Raw genomic sequence first — 10,637 nt, forward strand, 5'->3', positions numbered from 1 at the left:
CAGGCAATCCAGACTTGGCCGGGCACATCCAGTCTGCTGGATGATATCTAGCGGCTGCCCTTTACGTAGTCCAGAGCATCTTGGAACCCGCAAGGGAACATTGCTAAACAAATGTAATGCTAGTGACTGGCATTCACGTGTGAGACGTGACAGAATGTTCCATCTTTTGTCAGATTTATGATATGGGTCAAACTGATTTAAACAGATTATATATATACAGTATATAGTTAAAGGCTGACCAGCAAAAAACTTGAATCAATCAAAATTGATATTAAAATAATAATAAAATTAAATAATAAATTTAAACTTTTCCAGTATGAGAGAGAACCACTAAGGACGAACCGATACAGTGGAATGAATCAGACTCGTAATTGTACACATAAGAGAGGACCGTTTATGATGAACCAATTCACTAGAATGAATCAAACTTTTCAACAATAGACAATAGAGGGATAGAGTTTCATCTAGATGAGCATGTCTACTTGTTATAGCTATACACTTTTAAGGCCAATTCACATTGCACAGACAAACGCCAACAAACCCGTTTTTTGGGTTTTGCCGGACCAGTGTGTTATCCCTGTCGGCGTCTGTTGCTGTTGGTCGGGGTTTGTTTTCACCTGACTGAACATGTTCAATCAGCATTTGTCTGTGTCTGTTGGGGCCCTTGTTTGTCGGCCCTTTTTGGAACCTTTATTTTTAAGAATGTAACATTTAATCAAGCTACTCAATGAAAAAAGAAGCATGTTACTTGAAAAGTTACACTAAACAGTTTAAATGAATAGTTCAACCGTGAAACTCTATTCGATCAATCTTTCTGATTGGTTGTTTCAATGTAACTTCCACAGACAAACAATTTTACATATCTATTTCTACTTCCCTTTATAACCACGATGCATCCAAAAGAATGCACTATGCACGCTATTCAAATTCTTAGTCTAGTCCTCCACCTCCCCAGCACCACTAGATATGCTATGGGGGTCTCCCTCTCTCTAGCAGCAGCAGCTTGTTTCCATTCATTTTATGTTCTGAGCATTTAGCGGAAGCAAGCTGTACTCGCTCTGCAGCCGCAGCACAATAGCTATAGTCCACCAAGACCAAACCTATTTACATTCCATTTAAATTAATAAAATGTTTTATAAACTATCCTGACAGTCATGAAAAAACCACACTGTCGTAAGTGAAAGGCGTAGTAACTGTACAGTTGTAGTCAAAAATATTCATCCCCACTGCAAATCAGGCTTATTGGCAAAATATACAGACTTATCAGATATTTGCAATTAACAAATCAATCAAAAGTCATTAAAATACCTCAACACAACAAATGTTTCAAGTGGTTTGCCCAAATTCAACTGAAAATGCAACTTTTAATGAATTCTGCAGGCTCAAATTTATTCAACCCCTTCATGGCTAGCATCTTTAGAACTTAGTAGAACAACCTTTTGCCATTATGACCTGCTGCAAATGAGATGTATAACCACACACCAGCTTCTGGCAACGTTTCTGAGGAATCTTAACCAATTTCTCATGAGCAATGGCCTCCAGTTCAGTAATATTCTTGGGTTTGCGTGCTGCACCCGCCTTGGTGGAATTTGAGGTATGCTTAGGATCATTGTCCTGTTGGAAGGTCCAATGATGCCCAAGCTTCCTCATTCCTCACTGACGGTAGGACGTTTTCTCCTAGGATTTCCTGATATACAAAAATGAATCCATCTTGCTGCAGGTTTCCAGTGTCAGAGGATGCAAACCAGCACAGAGCCACCATGCTTAACTGTAGGCAGAGTGTTCTTTTCAGCATATGCTTCATTCTCCTTCCTTCAGACATACCGCTGATCCATAGGGCTGAAAAGTTCCAGTTTTGTTTCATCGCTCCACAGAATCCCAAAACTTCTGTGACTTATTTATATGATTTTGAGCAAATTGGAGCCGACTTTTCTTGTGCTTTTGGGTCAGAAGTGGTGTACGTCTTGGAGTTCTGGCATAGAAACTGCATGCGTTTAGTAAGCGCCTTACTGTGCAAGCTGAAACCTCAGTGCCTGTTGCCACCAAGTCTTGCTGCAGGTCTTTTGCAGTCATTCGAGGGTTTTTCTGAACCTGCCTTCTCAGAAATCTGGTTGCAGCCATTGATAGCTTGCTTTTCCTGCCCCGTCCAGGTAGTGTAACTAATGTTCCTTTAACTTTGAACTTGCAAACTATCCTTCGTGTCTGTCTCTAGGAGCATTCAGTGCCTTTGCTATCTTTTTGTATCCTGTTCCTTGTTTGTGAAGGGAGATGATATCTTCTCTTAAATTTTTTGGACCATTCTTTTTACTATTTCTAACATGCAGTCAAACGTGACTCAACAAACCTAGCCAGTTCAGATATTTAATGTGTTCTAGCTCAAGCACACCTGGTGCAACTAATGAAGCCCTTGATTAGTTGCATCAGGTGTGCTTGAGACAACACCTGTTTTGCAGATTTGTGCTGTTGTGAGATATTCTGTTCAGGGGGTTGAATAATTTTGAGTTGAACATTAAAACATTAAACATTAAAAGTTGCAATTTCAGTTGAATTTGGAGAAACCACTTGAAACATTTGTTGTGTTGAGCTATTTCGATTACTTTTGTTTGATTTGTTCATTGCAAACAGCTGAAAGTCTAAATTTCGCTAATAAACCTGATTTGCAATGGGGGTTGAATAGTTTTGATTACAACTGTACGTTAATAGTGTCGCTACACTACTACTCAATGTTGTGGTCCTGCGTAATTTATTAATGGCATAATGTTAGGTCGCTGACAGTTGTTAGTGATGCTATAGTGAGATGATCAGCTGGTTTGGGTAAGGAGATGCTCACCCCACTCAGCCTTACAATACTAGGCCTTGTGTTATATAATGAGAGCCTGTGTGCTCCATTAAAGCATTACCAATCTCTCTCTGTGTGCGACCTCTCAGTGCGGCCGAGCTTTCACACTATTCACGCAGCACAAAAGTCAGCCAGGGATATGCCTTCGGGTCCTGTTTTTTCATTGTGATTTTTAGGAGATCCATGACAGTTGTGTGGCAATATCTCTTGTGTCTGCAAGTAACATGTCCCTAACAGAGCAATAGAGGTATGATTTCATAGAAATGCAATAAAGCAATAGTTCCGTTTTTATTGTGTCCTATTTCTTAAGAAGTCAGTGTAAAATCAGAGTTGGTAGATAAACTCGGTGTAATGCGTTGCTCTGTAATTTGATTAGGTAAGCCCCAAAAATTGTATTGTTTATTGATTAATTATTTGAGTTAGCTTTTATTTTGATGTACAGTATTCAGTTTAAGTGTCAGTTATTGTGTTATCAGCTTTTGTCATTTTCAATAGTTTTTTTTAATATTCCTTTTTACAGTAGCTTTATTTTTATTTACATTTTAGTTTTAGTAATCAATGCTGTCTCGCAGTTGTGACTACTATATTTATATCTCACTACTATATTTAAAAAAAAAATGTCTGAAGAAGAAACAGGCTTTTATGTGTTTCCCACATTATATCTTAATATATTTATATATGAGCAGTGCTAAAACAGGTTGATTTCATGACACTTTAACTAATCCAGATGCTTATATAATGACCTTCAGACTGCTGATGTTTTTCCCTTGATATATTTATCAATTTTTTTGTGCATGCATGGTGCAAGGTTGAAGTGCAAACCCTTCCTCTATCTTTCACAGGAAACAGAGCCTGATGAAATTGCAACGTTGCATATAGTGGCCCTTAAAAACTTCTAATGTTGACATTGCATTAAATACAAGCTATCATATCATTAAATGTTTTTTCTCTTTGTGCTGCACTATGTGAAAAAATACTAGACGTGCTGTCATTCAACAGAGTCAGAGAGGGCAAAGAATTCATCCTGCAGCTGTCTTGCTGTACATGATCAGCTCATGCAGACTATAAGACAGGGTGCTCTGTGGAAAACGTGTAGCTGTAAGAATGTTCAAGGCAGCTGAGGTTACATAACACGGTAGGTGTGGCGCTTAGCTGGAACGTTTTCAACGTTTTCAACCTGACAAGCAGTGTTGCATTGGTTCCCTCCGCCCATTCAGCCACTAACTCATGCAGATCTGCTATTACTTAGGATAATCATAGCATATCTGTTAAGTTCACTATAGTTTCTCTGGTAAAATTAGTGTGCTCACCCATTCACTGGAACACATTCCTTTTTGTGATTATTCTTTGCCTGTTGGGATTTTGGGAAATGCATTTCTTGTGAATGTACTCAAAATATTATAGAAAAAGATTTACTATTTACTCTTCTCAGCCTGTTATCCTCATAAATTGAACGGTATGTCCTCAGAAAGGGTCGAGCTGACTCCTTCACATGATTCAATCTAATCTGAAGGACAAGAGGAACATTAGGTATTGTCAGTCATGTCCTACAATGCTGCATTATATGGAACTTTTAATTAAAAGATTCAAATTTCATAATTGAACTCAAGCATTGAAATTGTATCTCTTCAATATTTCATTTTGAAGCAATATATTTCTCAAATTTACATGTGTGTACACACCCTATGTTTAATCACTTAGGCTGCCATGTGGCTGCCATATATTTTGCACTTTTATGTCCCAGGGGTTTATTATTATTTTCATTTCATTTTATTATTTTATTTTATTTATTTATTGTTTTATGAGGGTCACATTAAAACTGTCTTGGAAACATTTTATGCTTTTGTAATTTATTTTTGCTTTATTTCAAATGACTTTAATGTATAGATTTAATTGCTTTACTAGTCCCAAACTCAGACTTTATGAAACCATTATAAAAATATAAATTATCATATGATTAAAACTGTAAGATAACATAAACAAGGAGTGGCATTAACATAATACATTTCAATATTTATTGTCTATAATGTATGTGCTAACTTATTTTATTTCCACACAAAAAAACTGTCCCCTTAGTTGTTATTTTCCACTACAAACATTTTTACTAAGGAGTTAACAGTGTCAATATGGAGCGTATTTGAGATTAAATGAGAGATTTGTAAAGAACATAAAGTAAACTCTAGTTAAATATCCCTAGTGAACAGAATATTTGTATTGTGCATCATTTCCAAACAAGGTCTAATTTTGTGAACGTATGCAAAGATTATGAAAATAATATTGTGGATATAGGATAAATATCTAGGATGCTAGATTTGAAATCTGCTATTTTTATAGCATAGTTATTAGGAAACAACTGTATGTTGCACCAAACCTTGTGAACTGGCAGTGTGAAAGTTTGCACATGGTCACACTATTCATGTGTGTGATCTGTGCATGATCAGTGATCTTGATTCACAAGGGCCACATGTCATGATGTTTGAATGACATTCTATACTTAACATCCAGGAATATTTGTCCTTGCATAGATGAGTCATTTCAGAATAGCAACAGATTATCGAGCCATGCTAGCAAGGCTATAAATAATAATAAAGAATGGAATTAGCGGCACTGATCCGTGACGGTATTGCTCAGTCATTACTCAGCATGTCTGGAGGGTTAAACTAATACAAGGTCAGCTCTACAAACATCTGTTTAAGATACATAAGAACAGAGTGTTCCTAAGTGAATAGATCTCTGTGTATTGCTTTAAAATACTGTAAACCCTTATGAAACTGAATCTGGGTTAACCAGGGCAAGGAGAAAGGGCATCTTAATTAACATGTAAGCAGTGTCCGCTCAGGTTGACTGGCCTCTCTAACTGTTGCTTTTTCTCTATAAAAGCAGAATGCTAAAAGGGAAGTTCCCTGGCTGGTGGTGTTTGAGAGAAGCAAAGCTGGCAGGACCGCCTCTTTGTGGGAGAGCTCTTACATAATCTCTGTTTGAAAACAGACGAAAACTTCTTGTCTCCCTGTATGCAGATATTTAAGATGGGAGGATAAACCACAAATGTAATGAAGTGACTTCTAGACTTTAGTGTTGGTCAGTTTCAAGGTTTATCTGATGAGTAACTTTGCCATTAGCTCACTCCAGCAGAGTTTAGCTAATGATATTTAGTCAATTCATTTAGTCAAAGATGTGCATTATTTTATTATTTTAATGAATAATATTGTATTAGGAAAATAATTATGTTATTTTTAACACTGCAGTTACTGCCACATGGCCACATGTGCATATATAACTGTCAGTATGTCTTGTCAAGACGTGCCCTAGATTTAGACCAATCACGGTTTAGCTCCAAAAGGGCCAACCAATGGCAGGTAGTAGATCTTGTGGGTTTGGTGAAGGAGTGGCTCTGAAATCTGAGTCCACATATGATGCAATTGGGCTTGCAAGAGAAAAAGGCATGAGTGGTCATTTTGGTTAATTCTAACACACTTAATCCATAAATGGATTTAATATCATGTCAATAAGCTTAATAACAAGATTTGGAACGATAAAGAGGTAGTCTGTTTTATAATAACTATGTGACACGAGTGAACTGTAGTAACCTCCAGTAGTTAATTTGCTTTGCTTTGTAAAGCAACCCCTGAAGGTTTGCATACATGTTTTTGTTAACTAAAACTATTGAAAATCATTTTAGGTAACTGAAATAAAGCTGAAATGAAATAAAAAATAAATATGAGAAAAGATAAATTAGAAACTTAAACTTGAAAATTTTACATTAAAAAAGAAAAAGATTGCCTTGGCAACCAACTGAAATAAATAGCCTATGTTTAAAGTTACCATGAAATTATTTTTTTTATTATAGTTTATTATAAATGATTTATCCGTGCACATCATTATTAAAAAAAAAAAACATGTACCTTCTTAATCTTTAATCAAAATAACTCCTGCAGCAACATCACTTCTCTGATGACGAGTATTCTGGCACGAGGGCGGGACAACGTGTCTCTCACATGACATCACAGCAATAGCAAACTACAATGATCCAACAATCCAAAAAAATTGATGGACTAAAAAGCCAGCCCTGCCCAAAGAAAAGATTAAGCTTTTTTGACTTTGTACAGCACTGCGCAAACCGACCAGTGTCTGACGTGAAGCAGTGCATGCTGGCTAGAAATTTTGTCTGATTTGAGACAGTTACGACTGTGATGTATGGCATCAAAGTACCACTAGAGTAAATCGAGAGCAGACGGTTGACTCAGCCGCCACAGCTTCTCAAGCGCCGCACAAACTCTGATGACGACACAGTCGCTTCACGATTGGCCGGATTATCCGCATGACAACGATCAAATGTGTTTCGTGTTCATTCTGACACCTTCAGTTCCACTAATGCTCGTATATCTGCATTTTTTATAACAGTAAAAGCTCTTTTCATGTAGTCACAATGTCATATTGTGTCATGTTAATCAAAATAAAACATAAAAAAATGACCCCACTTCATTGGTAGACTATTTAAAATAGGCTTATGTAGAACTTTATTCTGGTACAAACAGATGCTGTATCAAGCAGTAGGCCTACATAAAGAATTGAATGAAAACGTCTCTGAAACTTCTGTGTATTTGATAATTATTGCATTTATTCTACTTCTGCTGTGATACATTATGCAAACAGCGCAAGCATCACTATGGGAAGCAGAAAGTGTCCGACTTCATGTCTCCGTTTTCAGCTCCTCGCCCGATGGGTTACATTCAGCCGTAGACGATGTTGAATTCACCTTTCGTCTAGGCGCCCAGCGAGGATGAGTGAATATAATTTGGGCCTAATGGGTGGAGCTAGAATATCCACACCCTAACCCTACCCACAACTCTATCCCTCCAACCATTAGAGGTCCAGAGAGGTGGAGCTCGACGTCATTTGACTCTGCAGTGAGCACCTCTTAAAGTTGAACACACCTAACAGCACAACTTTCATGAAAACTGAAAATCTAAAGATAATTAAAAATAGGCCTATTCATTAATATATAGTTAATAGCAGCCTATAAATATTTTGTTTTTGTTTTTTAAGATTACAGAACAGTACAAATCCATGAAGTGACTTAAAGATTCTGAAGAAATCTGACTGACTGAATTGATGGACGTTTAGTTTTCCATGAGGTGCCGATACCGAGTCGAGGTGTTAATTGAAGCATGTTATCATTTCGTTGCATTCTGCCTTAATTCAGTTTCAGACTCAGCCTGTCCCCAGCGGCATCCTTAAAGGTGCAGTGTGTGATTTTTAGCGACATCTAGCGGTTCGGCTGCGAGCTGCACTAAGGGCTCAGCCCACTGCTCACCCCTCCCTTTCGGAGAAGCTACGGTTTCTAATATGGGACAAACATATCGTCGTCTGAGACAGCAGAGAATAGCCAGAGTAAGCCAAGAGTGTGTAACATTGTCACTGTTTCTGTACCACAGTCCATTATAAACCAAATCATGGATAACGTTTACAAAGCCATAGTCAGGTGAGGATCAAGGGTCTTAATATATAATATAATAATAGTAATCAGCTGATTGTCTCACAAACGTAACCAGCACATTTCCCCCCACATAGCAAACCCATAATACAGTGAGGGAGAAGAACCACATAAAACTATGCAACTATATATTTTTTCTAACAGGGTAGTAAAAGTTTAGCTGGTCGACGGGTTGGTGATTCCTGTAACGTTACTGTTTTACGGTCAATGACAAGAGTACTAATCAGCTGTCTCACGAACGTAACCAGCACATTTATCCCCACACAGCAAAGCCATAACACAGCAAGGGAGAAGAACTAAGTTACATGAAACAATCCAACTACATATTTACGCCACTGACAAGGGAAAAGTCACTACTCAAGGTGTTTATGGCTAGCTTCTAGCTTTCTGCGTCTTCTCTTTCAAGGTGGTGACGAAACGCGCTCTGTAGCGCTGTTTGTTCGCTGTCGGCTACGGTAGAAACATGACGTCACAATATGTTGACCTTCATAGAAGGGGGTGCCCGCGGTTATGTAGATATAAATGTCTCATTCTAAGCTAGGCTAATAAAAACATTACGGTTTATTAAGTAAGTTCTTTATACACCACTGAAAACATAGTTATGGATGTCATATTGCATTTCTGTTAATAGATACTCAATTTTTTTTACACATTGCACCTTTAACTCTTCTTCCTCATGATGACTCTCTACACACACCTCACAGATGTACCGTGCTGCGATTTCTATTCGCGCTTTTGCATATAAATGTCCCCCAGCCACTCAGCATTCTCTTCCATCCCACTGCTTCAATTCAGCACCAGGCAACCAAACGAACCCACAGCTACTGAGAGTCGAGTTACGCAGTTGCCTGTTATTTAGCGTTTTCTAAACTGCGTTTTTTAAAGGTGTGGGCATATAAAAAAGCATGAGACATTCCAAACTAACCGACCCATAGGCTGAGAAATATATGTGGGTGAACGAAGTTATTTTATGGAGGATTGACTTGAAATTAATCAAGCTAAACTTTGGCATCGACTTAATTAGTGTGATTCATTTCGGCATGCTGCGACTGCGTTATCTGTTAACTCTCAGATATAAAACGTAGATAGCGTAAGTGAGGTATACTGCAGGACTGTTTTATTGTTTAATTACTTTTTATAACAGTAAGGCATGTGGCCCTGCTGCAGAAAAAGCCTGACTCAGGAATTATCTGACTTCCTCACCTCAGCATAACCCGGTCTCCTGAGGCCATAGTCTACGCAGACAACTCTCATTTCTAAATGCTGTCTCGTCTCATTCCCCATGAGTACTACAGTGCACTAGTTTCTCAACAAATTGATTGTCCCTTCCTCTAAAAACCAGCATCACCTACTTTCTCTGACCTTTTACCGCAGCGAACTGCCCTCCAAACCTTTGAATTGGATTTGTAGGCAACTTTATAGTGATACAGATTTTGTAGTTTGTGTTGAAAGAAATCTTTTGCTCACATAGGCTGCATTTATTAACTCAAAATAAGGTAAAACTACAGTAAAATATTGAGAATATCAGCCTAGCCTATCATTTTAAATAACTGTTACTACTTATCTTTTAAAATGTAATTTATTCCTGGGATGGCAAAGCTCAATTTTCAGGATCATTAGGCTACAGTCTTCAGTGACACATGATCCTTCAGAAATCAGTGTAACATGCTGATTTGGTGCTCAAGAAACATTTCTTATTATTCTCAATGTTGAAAACAGTTGTGCTGCTTAGTATTTTTGTGGAAACCGTGATTAATTTATTTCAGGTGATGATTTAAAGAATTCAAATGATTAAAATGTGCAGTTTTTATTTGAATTTTATTTTGTAGCCTTACAAATGTCTTTAATATCACTTTTGATCAATTTAATGCACCCATGCTGAATACAATTAATTCCTTTTAAGAAACGGTCCCCAAAAACGTAATTTATATCGTGTTAAAATATGTAAATATATAGCTGCTTTCATATTCATGTAATAATTAAACGATTTAAATCCAAATCAATTAAAATTAAATTAATCTTCTTCAGTTTAAAACGTGCACTTTGATTCCTCTCAGGTCATAGCGCAGATAAAGTAATGTTGTTAGTATCTAGTGCCCCCTTGAGGACAGTCCTCATTTTGATAAAGATATTTTCTTTTCCAAAATGATTAAATTACAATTTTATGTTGGCGACATAATTCCGAAAATGCAGTGTGGGTAAAATCTATATGAATGATTTTTATTAATATAGATTAATACAGAATTTGAATGAACATCACTTCTGATTTTTATTAATACATAAAATTACTGAACTTTGTCATCT

This window comes from Siphateles boraxobius, unplaced genomic scaffold, assembly GCF_051911475.1.
Source record: "Siphateles boraxobius isolate OS27281-9 unplaced genomic scaffold, OSU_SipBor_1 3, whole genome shotgun sequence".
Classification (NCBI taxonomy): Eukaryota; Metazoa; Chordata; class Actinopteri; order Cypriniformes; family Leuciscidae; genus Siphateles; species Siphateles boraxobius.